This window comes from Trichechus manatus, unplaced genomic scaffold, assembly GCF_000243295.1.
Source record: "Trichechus manatus latirostris isolate Lorelei unplaced genomic scaffold, TriManLat1.0 scaffold00004, whole genome shotgun sequence".
Classification (NCBI taxonomy): domain Eukaryota; kingdom Metazoa; phylum Chordata; class Mammalia; order Sirenia; family Trichechidae; genus Trichechus; species Trichechus manatus.
Genome location: NW_004443940.1, coordinates 7698473 through 7711895, shown reverse-complemented (window position 1 = coordinate 7711895; position 13423 = coordinate 7698473). Strand labels below are relative to the sequence as shown.

At 40.5% G+C, this 13423-nt stretch overlaps 1 long non-coding RNA gene across 1 annotated transcript in view; it reads right to left on the bottom strand.

The window, feature by feature from the left end:
* LOC111820722 (uncharacterized) overlaps positions 1-11059 on the bottom strand; it is a 16100-nt gene extending 5041 nt beyond the window's left edge. Inside the window, exons 1-3 of the long non-coding RNA XR_002824237.1 lie at positions 11016-11059; positions 8277-8427; positions 7585-7688 (exon numbers count right to left, since the gene is read on the bottom strand). This is a non-coding gene — a long non-coding RNA (uncharacterized LOC111820722). The remainder of the gene's footprint in view (positions 1-7584; positions 7689-8276; positions 8428-11015) is intronic.
* Between the last annotated feature and the right edge of the window lie 2364 nt (positions 11060-13423).

Here is a 13423-nt window from a genome sequence, read left to right as displayed (position 1 = left end):
CAGGTATTCTTATTTATTAAAAAAAAAAAAAAAAAAAATTCCCTGTCCCCAATGCCTCCTCCACCATCATATCATCTTTCTTCACACACAAACTGCTTGAAGCCACATCTTCTTCACAGTCAGATTTTCAGACACAATGAAAGATAATTTTTATATACATCATTTCCTTTAGTCCTCCCAGCAATCCAACAATTAAATGGGGTGGGTATTATTTACTTAATGTTAGGAAGCTCAGAGACATGAACTAACTTTCTCAAGGTCAAAAGCTAGTAAAGGATAGATTTGGGACTCAAACTCTGTAGTGTTTGCTCTTAACGTCTATACTAGTGTTTTTCAAAGTGTGTCATTTAGAAGGCAAGCATACCATGAGATTTAAAAAGGAATACCATAAAAGAATTTGAAAAATTTATTCTTCAAAAACAAGCATTATGGAGAGGGCAGAGCCAAGATGGTGGACCAGTCAGATGCACTAAGCCATCCCTCTACAACAAAGACCCAAAAAAACAAGTAGAATGGATAACAGGCTTCAATCCTGGAACCCTAAACTTCAAATGAAGGGATAAAGTATTACATTGGAAGCCACTGAGGAGAAGAAACTGATTGAAAATAGTGAATGAGTAGAGATATGGAGTGGAGGTTCCCTGCCAAACAGCACGGCACAGCGTGGCCATCTTGGGATAAAGCCAACAAGCCTGCACAAAGAGTGCAGAGAAGCACCTTCACAGAATTCCCAATAGGAGATGAGATAGAGGAGTGACATGGACACACTCAGAGCAAAGTAAGAGCCTGTTTGCTGGCTGCAGCTTAAGGAAGTGCCCAGACACTCTCACATGATAACGAGAGAAGCATGATCCTACACCCACCCTTCTGGCAATTAGCAGCATGAACTGCCCCATCTTGGCAGCCCTGACTTCTGGGGACCACAATACAAACCCCACCTAGTCCCCTCCTCCACTTAGCCACATCCGCCCCTCACTTTGCCCCCCTCCCACCTTTCTCCTCTGCCCTGCTGTGCCATGGCTCTAAGCAGAACACACCCTGGGCCACCCCCCTCCCCACCAGCTCTACTCCGTTAAGCTGCAGATGAATGACCCACCCCGATGCCCCTCTTCCCCTTTTCCATCAGACTCGACCTGCTGCACCATAGCTGAGCGAGTGGCCCTGCTCATGCCGACAAGGTGGTGAGAATTATCTTGCCAACAGACGAGCAAGCAGCAAAGTGCACCTGGTCTGCCTGCCCAGACCTATCAAATCAAAACAAAAAAGCAGGATGAAACAAACACACTTACTATCAATAAATAAAGAAAATAATACCTGAATGTCTTGGAGACAGCAGACAATATCAAAACATATTTAAAAAAGCAGGACAAGGTGGCTCTAGTAAATGACCAAAATAAAGCATCAAATGATCTTCCAGTAGAATAAAAGTGACTGGAACTACCCGAAATGAAATTCAAAAGTATAACATTGAGGGCTTTCCAAGAGATTAGGAAAGAAATCAAGGAAAACACAGACAAACTAAGAAAAAAATAGTCAAAATAATGGGGGGGGGGGAGACAAAACCAACCAAAACATAGCCAAAATCAAGGAAAAACAGACAAAGCAATAGAAGAGTTAAGGAAAATAATACAAGAATAAAATGTCAAAATAAACAAACAATTGAAAATCATACAAAAACAGCAACTAGAAATCCAAAAGATAAACAATAAAGTTTCAGAAATAGGCAACTCAATAGAAAGTTTTAGGAGGAAATTTGAAACAATGGAAGACAGAATCAGCAAAATTGAAGACAAATCCATGGATGCCACTTTGTTTGAGGAAAAATCAGAGAAAAGAATGAAGAAAAATGAAGTAAACCTAAGAATTATGTGGAATACAATCAAGAGCAAAAACTTGTGCATGATCAGAGTTCCAGAACAGGGGGAGAAAATGGAAAACACAGAAAGGATTGTTGAAGATTTGCTGGCAGAAAACTTCCCTAATATCATGAAAGATGAAAAGCTGACCAGCCAAGAAGGAAAAAAAAAAAAAAACCCATATAGGATAGGCCCCAAAAGAAAGTCACAAAGACATATCATAATCATACTTGCTAAAACCAAAGACAAAGAAAGAATTCTGAGAGCAGCTTGAGAAAAACGAAAAGTTACATACATAGCAAGGGGAAACAATAAGACTAAACTCTGACTATGCGGCAGAAACTATGCAAGCAAGAAGGCAATGGGATGACATATATAAGACCTTGAAAGAAAAAAATTGCCAACCGAGAATAATATATTCTGCAAAACTCTCTCTCAAATATGAAGGTGAAATTAGGACATTTCCAGATAAACAGAAATTAAGAGAATTTGTAAAAACCAAACCAAACTTACAAGAAACATTAAAGGGAGTCTTCTGTTAAGAGAACCAACATCAGACAACAACCTGAATCTAGGGCACAGGACAGCAGGAGCCAGATACCATCCTAGGTAATGAACTCTCAAGGATAAAACAAAGCTACAAGATTTAAAACAGGGAACCAGAAATGTCAGTCTGTAAAAGATGACAATGTCAAAACAATAAAAGGGGGAATAACCGGTGTGGATATAGAATTTTCAAATAGAGAGAAAGTCAAGGCGATATCAAGTAATAAAAGACTGGTTCAAACTTAGGAAGACAAGGGTAAATTTCAAGGTAACCACAAAGAAAGTTAACAAACCTACACATCAAAATAAAAAAGAAAAACATAGACTCAATAAACACAAAATCTATAATGAAAGAAATGAAGAGAAATTCCACAAACAAAAGAAACTCAGCGCAGGAAAGTAACAACAACAAAGAAAATGTCAGCATCACAAAAAAAAATCACAACAAAATGATAGCAATAAAATCACAGCCATCAGAAATCACACTGAACATAAATGACTTAAATGTACCCATAAAGAGACAGAGAGTGACAGATGGATAAAAAAACGACACCCATTAATATGCTGTCTACAAGAGACACACCTTAGACACAAAGACATAAATATATTAAAAATCAAAGATGAAAAAAAAAATCAAGCAAACAGCAACCAAAAAAGAGCAGGAGTGGCAATACTAATCTCAGATAAAATAGACTTTAAGTCAAAATCCACCATAAAAGACAAGGAAGGATATTATATAATGATTAAAGGGACAATATCCCAAGAAGACATAACCTTAATAAATATCTCTGCACCCAATCACAGGGCTCCAAAACACATAAACTCTAAAAGCACTGAAAAGGTAAATAGATAGTTCCACAATAATAGTAGGAGACTTCAACACACCACTCTTGGTTAAAGACGGAATATCTAGAAAGAAACTCAACAAAGATGCAGAAGATCTAAAGGCCACAATCAGCCAACTTGACCTCATAGACATGTATAGAACACTCCACCCAACAGCAACAAAGTATGCATTCTTTTCCAACGCACATGAAACATTCTCCAGAATAGACTACATTTTAGGCCACAAAGCAAACCTTGACAAAATCCAAAACACTGAGATAATACAAAGCACCTTCTTTGATCACAATGCCATAAAAGTAGAAATTAATGACAGGAAGAGCAAGGGAAAAAAGTAAAAAAAACATGGAAATTGAATAACACCTTGCATAAAAGTCACTGGGTAATAGAAGAAATCAAAGAAGGGATAAAAAAATTCCTAGAATCAAATGAGAATGAAAACACATCACACCAAAACCTTTGCTACACAGCAAAGGCAGTGCTCAGAGATCAATTCATGGCAATAGACACACACATCAAAAAAGAAGAAAGGGATAAAATCAAAACATTAGCCTACAACTCGAACAAATAGAAAGAGAACAGCAAAAGAAACCCACAGCCACCAGAAGAAAGGAAATAATAATGATCAGAGCAGAAATAAATGAAATAGAGAATAAAAAAACAATAGAAAGAATCAACAAAACTAGAAGTTGATTCTTTGAAAAGATCAACAAAATTGGCAAACCATTGGCCAAACTGACAAAAGAAAAACGGGAGAGTAAGCAACTAACCTATTTAAGAAATGAGATGGGGGACTTTGCAATAGACACAAGTGAAACAAAAAGGATCATAACAGAGTACTGTGAAAAACTGTACTCCAACAAATTTGAAAACCTAGAGGAAATGGACAAATTTCTAGAAACACACTACCTACCTAAACTAACACAAACAGAGGTAGAACAACTAAATATACGCATAACAAAAGAAGAGATTGAAAAGGTAATTAAAAAACTCCCAACCAAAAAATAGCCCCTAAAAAGATAAAATACTTAGGAATAAATTTAACTAGGGATGAAAGAGTCCTATACAAAGAAAACTACAAAACACTATTGCAAGAAACCAAACGAGATTTACATAACTGGAAAAACATAACATGCTCATGGATAGGAAGACTCAACATTGTGAAAACGTCAATCCTATCCAAAGCAATCTACAGATATAATGCAATCCTGATCCAAACACCAACAGCATTCTTTAACCAGATGGAAAAACTAATAATTAACTTTTTATGGAAATGAAAGAAGCCCCGGATAAACAAAGCATTACTGAAGAAGAACAAAGTAGGAGGCCTCACACTACCTGATCTCAGAAACTACTATACAGCTACAGTAATCAAAACAGCCTAGTACTGGTACAATGACAGACACATAGACCAATGGAATGGAATTGAGAACCCAGACACAAATCCATCCACCTACAGTCAGCTGATCTTTGACAAGGACCCAAAGTCCATCAAGTGGGGAAAAGACAGTCTTTTTAATAAATGATGTTGGCAAAACTGGATGTCCATCTGTAAAAAAATGTAACAGGACTCATACCTCACACTGTATGCAAAATCTAATTCAAAATGAACCAAAGACCTAAAAATAAAACCAAAAACTATAAAGATCATGGAAGAAAAAATAAGGTCATTTCTAGAAGCCCTAATATACAGCATAAATAGGATACAAACCATAACTAACAACCCACAAGCACCAGAAGGTAAACTAGATAACTGGGATCTCCTAAAAAGATTTAAACACTTAAGCTCATCAAAAGAGTTCACCACTACAACTGGAAGAATGTAGTCGATGTCACTGAATTGTACATGTAGAAACTTTCAAAATGGTGTAACTTTGGCTATGTATATTTTCACCAAAATAAAAGGTCCGCAAGGTTGAGAAGGCAGAGTGTTGACATGCTGTAGGGTAGTTAACCAATGTTATAAAACAATATGTGTACTGACTGTTTAATGAGAAACTATTTGTTCTGTAAACCTTCATCTAAAGTACAGTAAAAAAATTAAAAAAGAAAAGTCTTCACCAAAAGAGTCAAAAGAGAACCTACAGACTGGGAAAATTTTTTTGGTTATGATGTATCTGACAGAGGTCTAATTTCTAAAATGTATAAGGTACCCCAGCACCTCAACAACAAAAAGACAAATAATACAATGAAAAAATGGGCAAAGGATATAAACAGACACTTCACCAAAGAAGACATTCAGGCAGCTAACGGACACATGAAGAAACACTAGTGATTATTAGCCATTAGAGAAATGCAAATCAAAACTAAAATGAGATACCATCTCACCCCGACATTACTGGCACTAATAAAAAAAACCTAGAAAATAACAAATGTTGGAGAGGTTGTGGGAAGATTGGAACTCTTATGCACTGCTGCTGGGAATGTAAAATGGTACAACCACTTTGGAAAATGATATGGTGCTTCCTTAAAAAGCTAGAAATAGAAATACCATATGATCCAGCAATCCCACTCCTAGGAATATATCCTAGAGATATAAGAGCCACCACACAAATAGACATACCCACACCCATGTTCGTTGTAGCATTGTTCACAACAGCAAAAAAATGGAAACAACCTAAGTGCCCATCAACAGACGAAAGGATAAATAAATTATGGTACATACACACAGTGGAATACTATGCAACCATAAAGAACAATGATGAATTCACGAAACACCACACAACATGGATGAATCTGGAGGGCATTATGCTGAGTGAAATAAGTCAATCACAAAAGGACAATGCTGTATGAGACTTCTATTTTATAAAAACTCAATAAAAGGTTTATACACAGAAATAAACAATCTTTGATAGTTATGGAGGGGAGGGGCAGGGAGAGCAAATCACTAATTAGATAAATGGTAACTTTGGTGAAGGGAAAGATGTACACAATACAAGGGAAGTCAGGATAACTTGACTAAGGCAAAGTCATAGAAGCTTCATAGACACATCCAAATTCCCTGAGGGACTGCTTTACTGGGCTGAAGGCTGGGACCATGGTCTCAGAGGACATGTAGGTCAATTGTCATAACATAGGTTATAAAGAAAATGTTCTACATCTGACTTTGGTGAGTAGCATCTGGGTTCTTAAAAGCTTCCAACTGGCTATCTGAGATACATCTACTGATCCCATCCTGTCCAGAGCAAAGGAGAAGGAAGAAAATCAAAGACATAAGGGAAAGGTTAGTCCAAAAGACTAACGTACCACAGCCTCCACCAGCATGAGCCCAGAACAACTAGATGGTGCCAGGCTACCACCACCAAGTGCTCTGACAAGGATCACAATAGAGGATCCTGGAGAGAGTGGGAGAAAAATGTAGAACAAAATTCAAATTCACAAAAAAGACCAGATTTAGTGATCTGACAGAGCTGGAAGAACCCCGAGAGCATAGCCCCCAGACACCCTTTTAATTCAGAACTGAAGTCACTCCTGGAGCTCACCCTTCAGCCAAAGATTAGACAGGTCTATAAAACAAACAACAGCACACGTGAGGAACGTGCTTTGTAGTTCAATCATGTATATGAGATTAAATGGGCGCACCTGCCCAAAAGCAAAGACGAGAAGGCAGAAAGGGACAGGAAAACCGGATGAATGTTAACAGGTAACTCAGGGTGGAGAAGAGGACAGTGTTGATACATCACAGGGTTTGCAACCAATATCACGAAACAATTTGTGTATTGTTGAATGAGAAACTAATTTGTTCTGTAAACTTTCACCTAAAGCACAATATTAAAAAAAAGTATTGTGTAGAGTAAGTGTACTATGTCACAGTTTCCAAATTTTAAACTTTCATTAACGTTATACTTCTATATGTTAATAAATATCATAGTTTTCTACTAAAAAATAGGCATTATGTACTTGGTCTCATTATTATAAGAAAATCTGCCTCTAAAAAGGACCCCTCGTGGCGCAGTCATTAAGCACTTGGCTGCTAACCAAAAGGTCAGCAGTTTGAACCCACCAGCCACTCCACAAGAGAAAGATGTGGCAGTCTGCTCCCGTAAAGATTTACAGGCTTGGAAACCCTATGGGGCAGTTCTACCCTGTCCTATAGGAACACTATGAGTTGGAATCAACCTGAAGGCAATAGGTATTATGGTGCCTCTAAAATGTCATACCTTGCACTACCAGTATTTCCTGGTGGGAGTGCTGTTGGCATTTTAGTCAGAGTCTGTACATTGTAGAATGTTTATCCTTGGTCCCCACCAACTAAATGCCAGTGGGGTCCTCAGTCATTGTGCAACCAACAGTGCCTTCCATATGTCCTAGTCCCCACTGGGGATATGGATGTTACTACCTTTAGTTGAGGATAACTGGTCCTAGACTGTAATCACCATGAAGTCAGGGACAGTGTCCTTCTTCCTCATCACTGCATCCTCGGCATCTTGCACAGAGTAGACCCTTAATAAATATTAGGAAGTCAACTAATGCATAAATGTGTGATTGACAGATGGGCCGCATTTAATCATCATGTTAGTTGTTACCTAATCTGACCTCATTGGGCATATTGTCTATATAATCTCAACACAACCGTGATATTATTCAATGTTTATTGTATATTAGAAACATTAATTAAATTTTGATCATTTCTTGCAGTAATTAGATCACCTGGCTACTTTAATCCAGGCATGAGTTTTTCTATATTGTAAACTCCTGATTCTTCCCCATCCATATACCCTAAATTACAATAGTACTTCATTTTTAAATGTTTGGGTCAGGGCACTTTATGTGATACTCCGTACCAACAGTTACCAGTAAACAAAAAGGATTCGGTCTATTGCTTTTGATTCCCTTTCACAAACAGTTCTGAGACTCTCATTGTCCTCTTGCTCTTCTCTTTTATTCCTAAAGGTGACACTCACCCAACCTGCATCTTTCAGACCGTCCCCCTTCTCATGCTGACCCCTACCTCCCAAAAAGCTCCTCTTCTCAAATCCAAAGAGGCAATCTGAACAGAAAAATAGGTATGGACCAGTGGTGGCTACTCACGTGTCCATGTGTCTTCAGCAGTTCGTTTTCAATTCTGAGTGAAGACACCAGGGTCCATGTCATCCAGTCCCTAGCTGGTTATTTCTTTGTATGCCACGAGTTTGTTCTTTTCACTCTTTCCATTTTCACCCACTCACTGGTTTCAGTGTCTCTGACAAATACAGGAATAGGCATTTATGGAAGGACAGGTGGCGAGGGGGTGTGGTACTGGCTCTAGAGCCACCCAGAGGGGAGGAAAGGCCTTGGGGAAGCAGACTCAGCCAGAGAGGCTATAGTAGGACATCAGGCTGTCTGGTAAGCTAGGATTGCAGCCATATTGGGGCAAGCTATGGGCCAAAGGTCCAATGGGAGATGAGGCACAGTGATGGAGGAACTGGGAGGAAGGGACTTGGAAATACAGGCACGAAGCCAGTCTTGGAGGCTGTCCTGGGTGGTAAGACCCAGTCTACTTAACCAGAGTGGTCTGGGAAGGCTTGCAGATGAAGTTGTGACTGGATTTAGAACTTGAAGAAAGAACTAGATTTGGAGAATTAAAGACGAGTATGACAAGCTACTTCCTGTGAGGTGAGGACACATGTCACTCAGTGATTTGCATCTGAACTGGGCATTGATGGGTTCTGATTGGTTGACATCACCCGTGGGTTAATTGACCATGATGCTGGCTCCCAAGGGCAGCTGAAGTAACTTCCCCTGTGGCGAAGTCATCTAGTGCCCAATTTACTCTTTACTGGGTACTTAATTGTTCCCATTTGTTCTAAACAAATTGGACCATATCCAGTTCCGTGGGTTCTGTAGATGAGGTGCCCCCAGGCACAAGGTTTCTCTTTAAAAACAGTTGGAAACACATATGTGCAGGTAGTATTTACAAATTTTAAGCAAATATACATTGCGTGAAAAGATAATATATCTATTCCATGGCCAAGTGTTAAAAGGCGTGGGGTTGGGATGGTGAGGGGTTATGAGCCTAGGTCCAGCAAGGCTCTTACTCATGAGAAAATGATATCAGGGGTCACAAACTCACATGTTTATGGGGAAAATAACATAAATAATGAAACAGTATAATTGTGATGCAATAAGAATTGGTGGACACAATGGCAAACTGGAGAGCACATGTTCCATTTAAAGAGGACAGCTGTTATTCTGCTCTCCTGCCTTGTTGCCATGCAGTGAGAGTCCACCGTGACCAGATTTTCTAATTTTTCAAGTGAATACAGAAATACTGGTTTTTGTAGGATAGCTCCCAATTTAAGGACTATCGTATGGGCTGCACAAAACATATCTGTGAGGTGCCTCTTGCCATGGAACATAAGTTTCCAGTCTTTGCCCTAGAGGCCACCTAGTCACTCGTACCTGTTCTCACTTGTCCTGGAAGGAAGAGTGGACACCTGCAGGAAAAAGTCTACATTTCTTAGTCTGACATGAGAAACCCTTGCCTACTTATCCATACTTATCTTTCCCTGTGCTCTGCTCATGCTTTATGCCTCAGTCCTGCTGAACTTAACTGTAGTTTGTCTAATGTGCAAGGAACAGAGATTCAATCTCAACCTTAATCTTTAACCCTTAGAAAATGGAGATTTATTGAAAGGCTGATCTGAGACTGTGTGGAAATTTGAAAATATGCCCACAATTTTCTTATATTCCTTCCATCAGGAGGTGGGCTTGAAGACTGGTTGGGCTTTTGTGGCAAGTTCAACCAAGAGAGTATGATGGAAGTGATTCTACATGACGTCTGAGACTAGGTCATAAAAGGTGATGTGGCTTCCACCTTGCTTGCTGGAACTCTTCCTCTGAAGCCTTCAGCTGCCATGTAAGCAGCCTGACGGCCCTGTGGCTGCCATGCTGTGAGGAAGTCCAACCGGCCCATAGGGAGAAACAACATGGAGAGGTTCTGAAGTGACATGAAATGAGAAAAATGCCTAGCCAGTCATCAGACACTCCAGCTCCCTGCTGTTCCAGCCCCAGTCACTACCTGACTGCAACTGCCTGAGAAACTCTGAGCCTGAACCACCTGGCTGAGCCATTCCCAAATTCCTCACTTACGAAAATTGTGAGAGATAAAATAATTGCTGTTCTATTAAGCCACTGAGTTTTGAGGTGATTTGTTATGTGGCAATAACTAACCAGAACAGATTAGAAGTAGGGCTCAAAGTCCAGGGTGATGCAAATGTTAATTCTTTAAGTCCAAATACAAACATCTCTCTCCTTGAAGTCTGCTTGGCCCATTCAGACAGAGTTGATCTTCCCTGACCACTGGTGATTACCTCATCAGTAGCCTTTATCATGATGTGTTACTACTAATTTTATAGAATCTGCTTTCTCAACCAGACCGTGAGCTTCCTGAAAGACCCTGTCTTGTTCACCATTACATCCTCAGCAACCAACCTAGAGTTTGATACAGAATAGGTGTTCCTCGAGAGAGATTACTGAGAGCTGATCAGCTAGAGGGTGTGTTTGGCTGCATGTACAGAGACACAAACATAAATTTGTGGAACTTCTCTTTTCTCACATATTAAGAATTCTGGAGGTGGGAAGTCCAAGGCTGCTGCAACAGTGCCACGATAGCACCAATGCCCCAAGCTCCTTCTACCTTCTTGCTCTTCTTTCCTAAGCTTGGTTACCTTAAGTTGCAGGAAGTCTGTGCCACATGCCAGAAAGCAGGACATGGCAAGGATGAAAGGAGCACTCCCTATATTGTGAAAACAAAACTTCCCCAAACAACCCCAACAGGCTTCTACTTACCTCTCATTGACCAGAGCTGTGTAACATGGCCACCCTTAGCTGCAAGGAAAGTTGGGAAATGTAGTTTGTTTGCTGCTCATCTTGCCACCTAGAACAAAAATCAGTGTTTTCTTAGAAAGAAACAGAGAATGAATCTTGGGTATGCTGTTAGCACAGAATGCATGCGTGGGAGCATGCCTGAGAAATTCAGCCTTAACAATGCAATTAAGGCAGTAATGGAGTACCTGGCAAAAGGTTAACGTGTTTGACTGTTAACTGAAAGATTGGATGTTTGAGTCCACCCAGAGGTGCCTTGGAAGAAAGGCTGGCACTCTACATCCAAAAAATTAGTCACTGAAAACCCTATGGTGCACAGTTATACTCTGACACAGATGGGGTTGCCATGAGTTGAATAAACGCGATGACAACTGGTTTTTGTCTAGTTCAGTCTGTTGTCCTTGCTCTTCTGCATTTGACTCTTCATTTACTGCCAAATCCCTGCTATTCTTTCTGTGTAAATGCCAGAGGGAGCAGGTGATTGGCTTATTTAATTAACATCATCTGTAATGAACACCTCATAGGGGACCCCACCAACCTGAGCCTTGGAGTCAGGTGTCCACCCATCCAATCAGTAACCACTCTTGTCGAAGACCACCCTATCACAGTTTGCCAGTTAAGGGCCTGTGGGCATGGCCTTTTCAGTCTGAAGGGGAAGTTGGGGTGGGAGGAGTCTGGTGGACCTGTCTGGTACTTGTGCCTTGCTATCTAGCTGTTCCATGATTGTGCTCTGTGCTTTGAATCACCCCGTCCACTCCCAACACCTACTTATCTTTTGATATTCAGTCCAGCTTACCTTCCTTATGATGCCTGTTTGTTTGCACACCTGCCCTGCTTAGTAGAGCCCAATGGCTTTCCCATCTGACTTTCCACCAGGCTGAGTGCTCCTTCAAGGCGGGTCCTAGGGTTTATTCATCTCAGTATCTCCAGTGCCAGCCTCTACTCTGGGCTCATCATTGGGGTTAACTAAATCATTGTTGAATAAATAGATGTGTTTCATTAAGAGAGAAGAAAAGGACCCATAACATCAGATACACTTGAGCTTGGAATGTTTTTGATGTCTCAGTTGAGAGGCCAGGTTCTGTTTCACTGCCTCTAGCAATGTTTTAATACTGGCTCACTGATTATGTCATTCTGTTAACTGCAGTCCCTGGCTTAGCAACAGGTTGTGGCCTGGAACTTGAAGCACATTTTCCCTCAAAGAAACAACACTGCAAGTCAGTGGTTTTCAAATTACAATAAAAATAAAACAAGCAAAAAGGTAAAGAAACTCTTTCCTCAACAAAACTTGTTCCCTCAACATGATGAGCATAATTAGTGTCACTGAACTTCACATGTGAAGATGGTTGAAAGGCAAATGTTTTGTTACATACGTATTTACCACACACATGCACCAAAATAAAGAAAGAAAGAAAAGAAATTGTTCCCTGAAGCTCATTTCTTCCTTTGCCTCCTACACTCCCCCCACACTACCCTCAGCAGGTCCCAATGGGACTCCTAGAAGATCAGATTTAAAACCACAGCCATAAATGAGTGTTGGGCCCCAGTATAACCTAGGAAGCCAGAGAACACCCAATGTAAGGCCTCACACCACTGTGAATGGGCCAGAGCCTGCTGGCAAATGGAGCCCTCTAAAATTCCATCCTGCACAGGTGATGGGAGGTGGCCAGAGGCAGCAGAAGGGTCTACAGGTGGAAGAATAATAAAATAAATTTCCATTTATTCAGTGTTCACTGTGTCCAAGGTACTTTAGGGGCATTATTTTGTTTAATTCTTAAAACAGCTCTGTAATATTGATGGTATTTTTATTCCCATTCTGTAGATGAGGAAACTGGACTTAGAGAGATTGAGCAGTGTACCAGGGTCTCAGAGACTGTAAGTGAAAAAACCAGAACGCAAAACTAGGATTATCAGACACCAGAGCGTACTCTCTCTCTGCCACAATGTGAGGGAGGTTAAGTGGGAACGGACTGCTCATTTGTACATCATCCCATCACATGGCTGGCCAGATTGAGAATGAGGTAGTGAGGGGAAGACAGGCAGCTCCTGATGTCCAGTCCAGTTAGTGTGTCTCTTGGGTAGCAAGTTGTGCTGAGGGACTAAGGGTGGAACACCCAAGGCAAGATCATGATCATGCTTTAAATGCAAATTCCTAATGGTTCATGCTCTTTGCTTCACTTGCACAGAGCAAAACCTTCAAGATTCTACACGAGACCAAACTTTGAAAGTCGGTTTTGAAATGGTCTGAAGTGAACATTCTCTAAGCTTTGTAGACACAGGTGAAGGCAGTTGCATTCGGGGTCCATACAACCTCCACCCAGAGGAAGAGCACTTGAGTGGGGTTATAACAAAGATGCCAGTCCCAGTGGAGG